The 13,574-nt window shown below is 46.6% G+C and overlaps 3 non-coding genes across 3 annotated transcripts; all 3 read left to right on the forward strand.

Moving 5' to 3' along the window:
* Positions 1 to 1,385: 1,385 nt before the first annotated feature.
* Positions 1,386 to 1,459, forward strand: TRNAN-GUU. The gene has a single exon. It is a non-coding gene; the product is annotated as a tRNA-Asn (tRNA).
* Positions 1,460 to 2,060: 601 nt separating this feature from the next.
* Positions 2,061 to 2,133, forward strand: TRNAV-CAC. Its single transcript has one exon. It is a non-coding gene; the product is annotated as a tRNA-Val (tRNA).
* Positions 2,134 to 12,397: 10,264 nt separating this feature from the next.
* On the forward strand, positions 12,398 to 12,470 carry TRNAV-AAC. Its single transcript has one exon. It is a non-coding gene; the product is annotated as a tRNA-Val (tRNA).
* The last annotated feature ends 1,104 nt before the right edge of the window (positions 12,471 to 13,574 follow it).

A 13,574-nucleotide genomic window follows, 5' to 3' on the forward strand; every position in this document is an offset into this window, starting at 1 on the left:
CAGAAAGTGAAGAGGAACTCAAAAGCCTCTTGATGAAAGTGAAAGTGGAGAGTGGAAAAGTTGGCTTAAAGCTCAACATTCAGAAAATTAAGATCATGGCATCTGGTCCCACCACTTCGTGGGAAATAGATGGGGAAACAGGGGAAACAGTGTCAGACTTTATTTTTGGGGGCTCCAAAATCACTACAGATGGTGACTGCAGCCATGAAATTAAAAGACGCTTACTCCTTGGAAAGAAAGTTATGACCAACCTAGATAGCATATTCAAAAGCAGAGACATTACTTTGCCAACAAAGGTCCGTCTAGTCAAGGCTATGGTTTTTCCTGTGGTTATGAATGGATATGAGAGTTGTACTGTGAAGAAGGCTGAGTGCCGAAGAATTGATGCTTTTGAACTGTGGTGTTGGAGAAGACTCTTGAGAGTCCCTTGGACTGCAAGGAGATCCAACCAGTCCATTCTGAAGGAGATCAGCCCTGGGATTTCTTTGGAAGGAATGGTGCTAAAGCTGAAACTCCAGTACTTTGGCCACCTCATTCGAAGAGTTGACTCATTGGAAAAGACTCTGATGCTGGGAGGGATTGGGGGCAGGAGGAGAAGGGGACAACAGAGGATGAGATGGCTGGATGGCATCACTGACTCGATGGACGTGAGTCTGGGTGAACTCCGGGAGTTCGTGATGGACAGGGAGGCCTGGCGTGCTGCGATTCATGGGGTTGCAAAGAGTCGGACACGACTGAGCGACTGATCTGATCTGAAGTTATTCTTACAACAAGTGTATATTTGTTGAATTTACAATGTGAATAAAAATAACCATTTAAAGAAAACACTCAAACGAGCTATACTCACTTAAACTGAAGTCAATGTCGTTCAGTCGTGTTCAACTCTTTGTGTCCCTAGGGACTGTAGCCTCCCAGGCTCCACCGTCCAATGATTCTCCAGGTAAGAATACTGGAGTGGGTGGCCATTCCCTTCTCCAGGGGATCTTCCAAAATCAGGGATTGAACCAGGGTGTCCTGCATTGTAAACGGATTCTTACCGTCTGAGTCCCCAGGGAAGCCGACTCTGGTGGAAACCGCCTGGTGGACACAGGAAACCGAAGCACAGCCCCGGAGGCCTTTGCCAGGGTGGGCAAACTCTCATTCGTTGGGTGTAGGCGAGGAAACGGGAAGAGCCATCGTGGGAGCAACCCGGTGTTCAGCTGTGCTTGGATCTATTTCGGTTCAAGCCCGGAAGTTTCGAGCCCTGGATCCCGGTTTCTCCGTGAGCGCTGGCATTTGTGGCGGGTAGCGGGCAGGGAAACGGCACCGTTTCTCTGGAAGACAGAGCACTCACCCCGGGAATGAGTGTCTACTCCAGAGAGAGTCCAAAAGAACCCCGTGCTGCTGTCTCTGTGGCGCAATCGGTTAGCGCGTTCGGCTGTTAACCGAAAGGTTGGTGGTTCGAGCCCACCCAGGGACGGTGGGGGTGACATTTTAGGCAACACCAAAGAGACTCTCTTTTGCCAGGAGGACACCGGAGAAGTGATGCGCCCAACGGACTTTCAGAGAAACACAACAGGAGTCAGGTGCAAAGGAACAGCGGGGAGGGCGCGTCCCGGGTGGATTGGAAGCGTCGGTCATTCCTGAGAGCCCAGAGCGCTGATCGCCGGCGCCGAGAACAGGACCACCGAGGCGCGGGTCCGCAGCCATGGAGGGGCGGCTTCCACACCGCTGGGTTTCGGGGTCACCTGGGCCTCGGGCGCACCCACCGTCCCCGCCTCCTGCGGCTTCCGGGAGCTGGGGAGTCGGCGGGGGCGACCCCTGAACTCAGGGTGCGCAGCTGAGGATCTGAGGATTCTGCGTTGGGTGCGGGGCCCCGAAGGCAACCTGTGGGGGCCCGGGGGTCCCCACTTCAGGGGAGAGGAGGAATCCTAAAGCAGGGCTCACGGGAGCCTCCGTCTCCGCGCCTCAGAGAGCTTGGGGGTTCAAGGTTCCTCCTGAGTGTTAAGGTTCCTCTTTGGTTAGTGGTGGCGGGACTTCCGGATTTCACAGACAAATAGTTCACACATAGACTTTGTTCTGTTTCCGTAGTGTAGTGGTTATCACGTTCGCCTCACACGCGAAAGGTCCCCGGTTCGAAACCGGGCGGAAACAGGCTGCCTCTTTCTTTTTCCCCTCGGGATGTGCCTCCTCATTGGCAAAACCAACAGGCGCGAAAGGCACGGGGTGAGGCAGGGGACGCAGCTGGAGGAAGACTTGGTGACCACCTGGAAGTCTCTTTATTCAGCGCTAGGAGAGGCCCCGGAGCCACGTCAGAGATCTGGAGGTGGACGGATTCGCTCATCGCCCGCCACTCATCACCGAGCCTGACGACAAAGAAAACCGAGATTCACAAGGAGAGCAAGAAATGGACTCGGCAGCACACAGCGCTACAGCTAGACCAGGAGGGACCCAGTCCGCTACTTTGTGTCCTTGCCTCAGAACAAAAGCGACGCCCAGGAAAGGAGACGTGAAGGGCGATGAGCAGCGAGGGCAGGGCTGGGAGCCCTGCACAGCATCATCACACAGCCCTGGGCCGCTGCGATACTGCTTTTCCAGCTTTCTGACTTTCTGAAGGTATATCTTACACTCACCTTTCACCTGGAGAAACTAAAGAGATATTTTATCTAGAGTCCCTGGTGGTCTAGTGGCTAGGATTCAGGGCTTTCACTGCCACGGCCTGGGTTCAATTCCCCATCAGGGAAAACTTTCTATCTTCTAGAGTCTGCACTCATACAACTCTCTCTTCTTGCCCTGATCGGAACTGTATTTTGCTTAAAGATCCAGTGTAGAACATTTCTGCACAGAGTTTCTAAATGCCGCTGGGTCCGGGCGTCTGGGCCCTGGACCTCAGGCTGGCTGTTGGAGCTGAGATGCCGTGAACAGCTTGGGCTGGCCAGCTCTGGCCTCCACTCTTTTCTCCTGGCATGGTAAACCCAGAGTCTTACTTAACAGAGTTTTCATTCAAGGAGAACGTGAGGTCAGTTCCAAAAATTCATTAAAAACCAAAAGATTTTGTAAGATACCAAACGTTTGCAAGAATACAAACATTCTATATTCTGTACCTAAGTGCCCAGTTAACATCATATTCTTTCTTTATGTAAGAGTTATGACGTTACTTGGTACTAAGATGCCGATATCTCGGGATTGTTCCTTTCCTTTGGCGTCCCACTCAAAGCTAACTTCTGTGGGACCTGTCTTCCTAGGCCAGGGAACAGCTTTGCCCTCTGGAAGGGGGCCCTCTTGGCCCTTTAGGAACCTGGAATCCATTCTCTTTAGAATGTAGAGAAGGTATATGTGTGTTAGTCGCGCAGTCCTTTTGGGCTTTTTACCACCAGTTGGACTGCAGCGTTCCTCTGTCTATGGGATTCTCCAGGCAAGAATACTGGGGTGGGTTGTCATTTCCTTCTCCAGGGGATTTCCCAGCCCAGGTCTCCTGTTTTGCAGGCAGATTCATTACCGTCTGAGCCACCAGAGAAGCCCCAAACAAACAAGACCATAATGCATTGCCGGAGTCCAGCTCCAGCAGCCAGGGATTCAACCTGAAGGGATGAGCAGTGTTGGCGAGAAACTGAGGCAGCCTCTCATTTTTCTTGGACTGCCTGTTTATTTCAAGCTTATAATTCTCTTTTATACTTTTACAAAAGCATTAGGTTGGAGGTTTGATATTTTTAGTTCCCAGAGACCCAGATTTATTTTTCTCCAAAAATCATTGTTGCCCCTCAAAAGGAGTTCCTTCCTCAGCGATTTTCTTATCTACTTTTTCTCATGTGTCCTTGTGAATACACTGTAACTCATGCTAATGTCTGGGCTGCATACCACATTCCTCAGTTTAATTCTTATCTTTCTAAGTCCTGTTTGCCCCTAGTATCCTAAGCTCACTATTTCTTAGAAAGGGCTTCTTGCTAATAATATCTCTGAAGTCCCTAATTTCTATAAGCTATAATAGAATATGCTAACATTACAGCAATCCTTAAATCTTTAGCTTCTAACTATTTTAATTATTCCTAAGCCCTCAATTCAGCAAACTTCTTAAACACTTTTCTCACAAATGGGCTTCAGATAGCAATCCCTCCCATGGCCTCAAGTTGCGGCCTGTGTGCTCACCCTGGAACACTTTTTTGTAAAAGTCCTTGAACAAATGTCAGTGATTAACTTTATGAATTATTCTTTGAGCACAGCTGCAGAAGGCTTTATGCCTTCTCGTGCTCCTCTCAAAAACAATAAGCACCTTAATATTCTCTTCAGTCAACTCAGCCGAGGAAAGGAAAAAACAAGTCAGAATCACAAGGCCTGACTCCTTCATTCCGGGTCAGTGCATACGGAACAAAGGGAGGGGGTTTAGGGCCGTGCCTCCATTTTGTCAGTAGTGCCTAACGTGGCTCCCGAAACTGCATTGGCTGGGAATTGAACCGGGGTTTCCCGCGTGCGAGGTTAGAATTCTACCACTGAACCACCAATGCCACTATAGAGAGCATATTTGCATGGATAGCCTAGGTGGACTTTTATTCAGGTCTTTCTCAAGTGCAGGGCACTCATGCCCTTTGCTTGTAGGACGGTCTAGGCTTTCATTCTCCGCCCTCCGCGGCACAGGCTGCCCTCTGCCCTCTGGTCTCCTGCGGGTTGCTTTGGCGGGCACTCAGGTATGCTTTGGATCCATCTGAGTGGTGGAACCGCCTGGTGCTTGTGCTCACTGGCTCAGTCTTGTCCCATTCTTTGCGACCCCTTGGACTCTAGCCCACCAGGCTCCTCTGTCCATGGGATTTCCATGCTCCTTTGCTAGAAACCCATCGAGGCAGTACAGCTGCCCCCTTGGCTCCTGCCTGGCTCTCCGCGCCCTGCAGGGAGCATAAAGTGTTCTGTCAGGACACAGAGGTGAAGAATCCTTCCCTGTGGTTGGAGGATGAGAGAACCAGATGGGAAATGCTGCAAAGGGAGGGGAATATTCTCAAAAGCTTCCCAGAACTGCTGTGTGGGCACTGTCGGTTGGGTGGCTGCCCTATGACAATAATGCTTAGTCTTGTGTTCTGGCCTTGACCCAGTCCCAGGTCCAGTCTGAATTCAAGCACAGAGGCACCCTGCTTTCCCACACATATGTCATTCTGCCTCTCTCCAAAGTGGAGTTCTGAACCACCTTCTTTATCTCAGTGAAGAGCAACCATGTGGGTCTTTTTTTTTTTTCCTTTAACTTTGTTTTGCTGAAATGTAACTCAGGAATATAAAAAAGGTTTAGCTTTAGATAAATTAGTGCTCTCCATGCTACAAACAAGAATAAAATTCAAGTTGATAATAAGGATGAATCTCGAATACTTTTAACACTGTAAAGAATTCTAATAATTGATGTGTAATTACATAGAAAACATTTGTCCTGTCATGCTCCCAGAGATGACTCTTGGTATGCACCACACTACTTTAATAATTTTGGTCTAAAAACTACCTCATGGTTACTTTCAGATTTATTATTATTTATAAAATTTAAAATTATGTGCTCCAGTAAATTAAATATACCATATAATACCTTTTAAATCAGGATTAAGTCTTTTGATTTAAGAAACCATAGTGACTTAATTATTCCCCTTTCAATATGGGGTCAGTGTTTTTAGGTATCATCTAATATGTGCTTCTAAGCAGCATTTATGAGGCATGACTCAGCTCAAATTGCAATTTTAAGATATATCATTAACTTTAAGTTATTTGACTGATATTAAATTGGTTCAATTAATGTATACTCTTTGCCTGGAGAATTTCTAATTAAAATAATACTGCCCATATTTTTATAGGTTATATATAGAAGGGCTCTAGCTTAACAGCTTAAGAGAATGTGTGGATATGTTTAGGAGATATTCCTGAATGTAGCCATAACGTCACTTGAAGAAGAGTACAACACATGGACTAAGTTAAGTAAGGACGTGTTGCTTACCTGATGTACTCCTTTATTTAAAGAAAAAAAAAAATCCTGATTCTTAGTTACCTGCCTTCTAGATCTCAAGTCACCCATTTTCCCATGTGCTAGGTAATTCTTTTTTTACTCATTGCTGGGAGCCTTAGGCGCTGGCAGGCAGATGAACCTGAGAAGAACATGACAGGTTGTTCTCCTGCTGTGATTCTTATTTGTCTTTGTGTGTCTTATTTTTGATGCCTCCTGGTGTGAATGCACCAAGGAGTGGGACCTTGACTTTGCTCCTGATACACCAGTTTTCCTGGAGAAGGGCCTGGTACCTGGTGAGCACCTAGTAAGTGCTTGCTGACTGAAGGACTCCTAATGCACAGTTCTGGAAAACTGATGAAGAGGACAGAATGTGGGTAAGATCCACAGAGGCCTAGACTATAAGGGACAGAAGGACACAAACTCCAAGAGGGAGAGAGAAGGGCAGAGAGAAATGTCCTAGAACCTAGAGACATCCTCGACTGAGTACAGAAAATCCGAAGAGCTCTTCTTTCTTCATGAACTTCAACCAAGGAATCAGTGGAAAGTGAACCAGGAACTCTTAAGGATCCAGGTTTGTACAAGATGTATTATTGGTGCAGGATTCTGTAGCTTGCAACAATTTGTCTCAAATGAGATAATTTTTGCAGATGTAGCCACGTATAGTCGATATATCATACAGAGACAGTCTCAGGCTTGCAAATGCACCCACATACGGGAGGGAGACCCCTCATTAGATTGTGTGCATCCAACCAAAGCCAAAATACAACTCATGAAGTGAAGAGGATAAATGTCTGGGACCAGTTGTTTTTTTTTGTTTTTTTTTTTTTTTCTTTTTCAACTCCTGTAATTCATAAGCTGCTCTGCAAGAGGCTCTCCAGAGTCATTCTGGCTGGCCTTGTCTGGACTCAATGACTTGGTCACCAATGAAAACAGTTACAATTATTAGAATACTTTCCAATCAGCTTGGAAGTTTAGCTGCTGAATAAGTGTAATCTCTGGGAAATCTACACACTGTTTTTTCAATGTACCTCCTGATAGGTTGAGTCAGTAGGGCACAAATTCCTTTGTTAGAGTAACAGACATATGAATTGACAATTTCTTGTGATGCCAAGACCATGAAGAAAAAGACTCTTTCCTTCAGTCGGCAAAATACATTGGAATATAAATTAGCACATCTATTTAGGGAAAACTAAGAACATAAAGAGATGCCTTCAGTTTCCAGCAAAGGTGTAGTGACAGAAATCAGATTAACCCTCCTTCCTAAATCTCACTCTCCCCTTTGTCCCACTCTCAAAGGAACAAAAAAGGCAAAAAACATGAAATACTGATTTCTAAGACACTGGAAACCAGGCAGCAAAGGATATAGTAAGCCTTGAGAGGTGACAAACAAACAAGGTGAGTCTTGCCATTGGCCCAGCTTCCTGCTTTCAGTGAGTTCCCACGCTGGGCACCAAGAGGAAGATTTCAGGTAGTGTTGGTGGACAGCAAGGCAGCAAGAGTTCACAGGACAAAGATCCAGTGATTCTTATTTGCAAAGCAGAAGCAGAGCAAAGGTATGGATATCAATGCGGAAAGGGGAGTTGGGGGAATTGGGAAATTAGGATTTACCTATATACACTATTGATACTATGTATGACACCACCCTTATGGCAGAAAGTGAAAAAGAACTAAAGAGCCTCTTGATGAAATTGAATGAGGAGAGTGAAAATGTTACCTTAAAGCTCAACATTCAGAAAACTAAGATCAGGGCATCCGGTCCCACTACTTCCTGGCATATAGATGGGGAGACAGTGGAAACCATGGCAGACTTTATTTTTCTGGGCTCCAAAATCACTGCAGATGGTGACTGCAGCCATGAAATTAAAAGATGCTTACTCTTGGAAGGAAAGTTATGACCAACCTAGACAGCATATTAAAAAGCAGAGATATTACTTTTCCAACAAAGATCCATCTAGTCAAGGCTATGGTTCTTCCAGTGGTCATGTATGGATGTGAGAGTTGGACTATAAAGAAAGCAGAGTGAAGAAGAATTGATGCTTTTGAACTGTGGTGTTGGAGAAGACTCTTGAGAGTCCCCTGGACTGCAAGGAGATCCAACCAGTCCATCCTAAAGGGGATCAGTCCTGGGTGTTCATTAGAAGGACTGATGTTGAAACAAACTCAAATACTTTGGCCACCTGATTCAAAGAGCTGACTCATTTGAAAAGACCCTGATGCTGGGAAAGATTGAGGGCAGGAGAAGGGGACGACAGAGGATGAGGTGTTTGGATGGCATCACCGACTCAATGGACATGGGTTTGGGTGGACTCCAGGAGTTGGTGATACACAGGGAGGCCTGGCGTGTTATGGTTCATGGGGTCGCAAAGAGTCGAACACGACTGAGCAAGTGAATTGAGCTGAACTGGTACAATAAATAACAAATGAGAACCTATCGTATGGCATAGGGAATTACTGGATCCTCTGTGGTTACCTAAATGAGAAGGAAATCCAAAAAAGAGGGGATATATGTATATGTAGAGCCGACTCATGGTGCTATACACACAACATTGTAATTAACACATCGGAAAACAGCTATACTGAAATAAAAGCTAATAATAAAAAAGAAACATGAAGAAAAGTCCCATGATGAGAGAGAGTGGGAGACAGAGAGAATGCTGGGATATGAAAGGGTCTCCCTCAAGTACTCAGCAGAGTAATGATTGGGGTATCCTTATGAAGAAAGTGCCTGAGGCCAAGGAAAGAACATTTTTAAAAGATCCTGGAACAATTCCTGGTGCTCACACAGGACAAGCAATTGTATGTAAGTGATCTCCCCACACAGACTGGACTACTTATAACTCATGGGCCATTGGGAAGAATATTCAAAAAACTCTTGTGATGGACAGGGAGGCCTGGCTGTTAAAATACTGCACTCAATATGCCGGTAAATTTGGAAAGCTCAGCAGCAGCCACGGGACGGGAAAAGGTCAGTTTTCATTCCAGTCCCAAAGAAAGGCAATGCCAAAGAATGTTCAAACTACTACACAATTGCTCTCATCTCACATGTTAGCAAAGTAATGGTCAAAATTCTCACTGTGAGGCTTTCACAGTGTGTAAACTGAGAACGTCCAGATGTGGAAGCTGGATTCAGAAAAGGCAGAGGAACCAGAGATCAAATTGCCGACATCCCTTGGTTCATAGTAAAAGCAAGAGGGTTCCAGAAAAACATCTACTTCTGCTTTATTGACTACGCCAAAGACTTTGACTGTGCGGATCACAACAAACTGTGGAAAATTCTTCAAGAGATGGGAATACCAGACCACCTTACCTGCCTCCTGAGAAATCTGTATGCAGGTGAAGAAGCAACAGTTAGACATGAAACAACGGACTGGTTCCAAATTAAGAAAGGAGTATGTCAAGACTGTATGTTGTCACCCTGCTTATTTAACTTCTATGCAAAGTACATCACGTGAAATGCCAGCCTGGATGAAGCACAAGCTGGAATCAATATTTCTGCAAGAAATATCAATAACCTCAGATATGCACATGACACCACGTTTATGGCAGAGTGCAAAGAGGAAGTAAAGAGCCTCTTGATGAAAGTGAAAGAGGAGAGTGAAAAAGCTGGCTTAATATTCAACATTCAAAAAACTAAGATCATGGCATCTGATCCCATCACTACATAGCAAATAGATGGGGAAACAATGGAAACAGTGAGAGACTTTATTTTTGGGCTCCAAAATCACTGTAGATGGGGACCACAGCCATGAAATTAAAAGATGCTTGCTCCTTGGAAGAAAAGCTATGACTAACCTAGACAGCATATTAAAAAGCAGAGATATTACTGTGCCAACACAGGTCCGGCTAATCAAAGCTCTGGTTCTTCCAGTAGTCATGTATGGATGTGAGAGTTGGACTATAAAGGAAACTGAGTACCAAAGAATTGATGCTTTTAAACTGGTGTTGGAGAAGCCTCTTGAGAGTCCCTTGGACTGCAAGGAGATCCAACCAGTCCATCCTAAAGGAAATCAGTTCTGAATATTCATCAGAAGGACTGATGCTGAAGTTGAAGCTCCAATATTTTGGACACCTGATGGGAAGAGCTGACTCAGTATAAAAGTCCCTGATGCTGGGAAAGATTGAAGGCAAGAGGAGAAGTGGGCGGCTGAGGATGAGATGGTTGGGTGGCATCACCGACTCAATGCACATGCATTTGAACAAACTCCAAGGTTTGGTGATAGACTGGGAAGCCTGGCGTGTTGCCATCCTTGGATCGCTACTGAACTGAAGAAATTGGGGAACAGTTCCTTACCACCGGAAAGCTCCATAGGGCCTCCAACCAGCCCATCTTTCTCTGCTCTGAGTCACCTTGTAGAACAGTCAGTGAATCCAAGAGGGCACAGGACAAAGCTGACTGCAGGATACTTTTACCTCCTGATATCCCCTCACCTTTTCACCTGGGCCCTACATCGTCTCTACCCGTGACACCTATTATCTCTCTGAAAACCAAGAAGTTCATCCCTTGTGAAGACACTTCGCTTTCCCTCACCCCAGCACACCTGCGGGACAATCTGATTTGAGTCAGAGAACTAAAGGGAACGAATTCAACTCTACATGGCCACGAAGACACAATGATGAAGAGGGTCAGGCTCTGCGGATTGAGCTGATACAGGAGGAAAAGCAGCAGGTGGTCGAGAGCCGCTATCAGGGGAGGCCCAGAAATCAGGTCAAGATCAGGGAGTAGATGGACCCGCCCATCACCAGCTGAGAACCAAGTAGCCCCTGCTTCACAAGGAAACAGGTTCAGAAAGAGAGCTTGACTTCTCACCACACCTGGATTCCAGGTCTTCCCACACGACCTGCGGAGCCTCCCTTGTCCAGTTCTTGGATGAGGCTGAACCTCTGATCCAGGGGTTGGGCGGCCATCGTTGTGCTTTGTCACATCTTCGGGGGCAGGGGATGGATCCATCCCCTCAGCGCGCTCCACTCGCCGGCTCTGAAGCCCTGTGCCTACCATTTCTGCTGCAGGGAGCCCTGTGTCTGTGGTCCCTCGGGCGTCCGCTGTGCGTCCACCCTGACAGGGAGAGGACCACCTCACCCTCGTCCCGTCCCAGTTGGACGTCAGCATGCCGGACGCGACAGAAAACGCGAACCCACCTCTGTCTGGACGTGGGAGGTGCAAACTAGGACCTGCAGGGGAGGAAAGCAAGGCGAAATCTCAAGAAACGCCCTGATCTAAAGCTATTTTCAAGTCCGCCTCTTTGGTAACTCAGGCCTCTAGCGCGATTGAGGGTGCTGTCGCACGGTCTCACTCTCGATCGCACTCAGAGTCCACGCGGATCCAGGAGGAGCCCTGTGGCCCGGGAGACGGTGCGCATGCGGCCCGCGCCTTCCTTGGGGTCTGAGCCACTGAACCTCAGACGCGAAGGCGACGCCGCACTGAGAAAAGGAGGAAAGCCACTGCTGGAGAAAAGGGCACATCCATTCCTCAAATTGAGAAGCTCTACTGCTAAAGGAAACCAGAGACAGACAGACACACAGACAACATTGCATTAAAACCTTTCAGCGAAAAGAAACTGCCTGCTGTGAGGGAAATAGGAAAACCCTTCAAGACACCTGCTTTCTGAAAGAAAGAAAAAAAAAAAAAAACCGCCTTTATCTCTCTGTTAAATTCGCGCTCCACGAACTGTTCAACTGCAAAATTATGAAAGGAAAACAAGAGGCGTTTCAGACATTGTAAAATGTAAAACAAAGCCGTCCTTCAAGAAGAATCTCAAGTTTGGAATGAAGACATCAGATCTGCGTGGACCGCGCCTGGCTCCTCCGCGGCTTTATGCTGGGCCTGGTAGGCAAAGGAATTCAACAAGTGACCCGAGCCTCAGTCTTTGTGGTGGTTCCTGCTAAATGTGAAAGCGTGATGCAAGTCTGGACTGAAACTAGAGGACTAGAATCAGCCACAGACGCAGGAATCTGAGGAACCCCCAGTGCCAGGCGGCACCGGAGAAGCGCTGCTGTGAAAGGCCTGCGAGAGAGGAGCGCACGGGTCAGGCGGGGCAGAGGGGATGGCGGGTCCTTTGTTTCTCAAGTGGAATTTAAGGCATCGAGCCTGGTCCCAGCTGGCGCCATGAAAAGGGACTTTAAGGCACTGGATCTGCCTCTGGAAGGGCTGTGCCCACTTTGACGGACTTGTGGCCACCTGGGGCTTAGACGCACCTTGCTCCCCCCGCTCCTGAGGCTTCTGAGAACTGGGGAGTCAGCGGGGCGACCTCTGTGCTTGGGCGCAAAGCTGGCACACAGGGACCTCGCCCCGAGAGAGACAAGGAACCCTAAATCAGGCCCTTTCAGGAACTGCAGATCCTTACTTGACGGTTTGCCTGTGTTTCCAGAGTCCTCTTCCTTTGAAAATTTGAAGGTCACGTGTGTCCAAATATGCAATTCTTGGATATGTCGCTAGACACAACTGGCCGTGTGGTTTCTGTAGTGTAGTGGTTATCACGTTCGCCTAACACGCGAAAGGTCCCCGGTTCGAAACCGGACGGAAACAACTCCACTTTCTCCCAAAACTTTTAGATTCATGTTTTAAACACAAAAGAGAGGTCTGCCACGTGGAGTGAGGCTTGGAGCTTCAGCTTCCCCATCAGTCCTCCCAAAGAATATTCAGGGTTGATTTCCTTTAGGACTGACTGGTTTGAACTCTCCTTGACCTGCATACAGGTTTTTCAGGAGGCAGGTAAGGTGGTCTGCTATTCCCATCTCTTGAAGAATTTTCCATATTTTGTTGTGATCTACACAGTCAAAGGCTTTAGTGGAGTCAATGAAGCAGAAATAGATGTCTTTATGGAATTCTCTTGCTTTTTCTATGATACAGTGCAGGGGAAATGGAGGAAAAGGATAGAACCAAATTAATTGGAAAAGTATATGGAAAAGGTTAAATAGAGAGTACTACAAACAATGGCGGAAATTTCATTGGTAAAAGGTGTTTACAGGGTGATGATGATGAGCCTACTCTTTCATGCATTCTAGGATTCCCAGTCAACCTGCTTTCCTCCAGAGATCCTCTCTGAGGATCACAGACTACCTGGACCTACGTCCTTGTGTGTGTGTGTGTGTGTGTGTGTGCTGTATATACACAGATATACACATAGTAAGGTCCATTGCTTGTATTTTAACTTTAAATTTTTATGTAGTCACAAATATATATATATGTTATGTAAAATTCTGGGTCTTGTGTCATGTATAGGAATGTTTTCCACTGTAAAACTTTAATTTTTTTTTAATTGGGGGATTTTTGAAGCAAGGAATTGGACTACTGTTCCCCTTTTGATGAGCTGATCAGATGAACGAGGAAACTGGCAGATCCCACAAGCCCAGGAGGTTACTGCTGGTCAGACAGGATTCCTTCACTCTCTCTTGAAAGTTCCACTGCCACTGAAAGATATCACTAACTTAAAAGAAAACCGCACCCAGACTTTATGCAGTGCAGTGCCAACATGCAAGAGCTTACACTCAATGGTGACATGCAAAGTGCCATGTGCTGAGGCACTGTCTACAAGTTTTACACGGGTGTACTCATTTTATCCTTTCAACAGGCTTCTATCATATCATCATCCTCATTTCACATATGAGAAATCTGAGACATGGAAGGTTA

Source organism: Bison bison, unplaced genomic scaffold (genome assembly GCF_000754665.1).
Source record: "Bison bison bison isolate TAMUID 2011002044 unplaced genomic scaffold, Bison_UMD1.0 scf7180017864104, whole genome shotgun sequence".
Classification (NCBI taxonomy): Eukaryota; Metazoa; Chordata; class Mammalia; order Artiodactyla; family Bovidae; genus Bison; species Bison bison.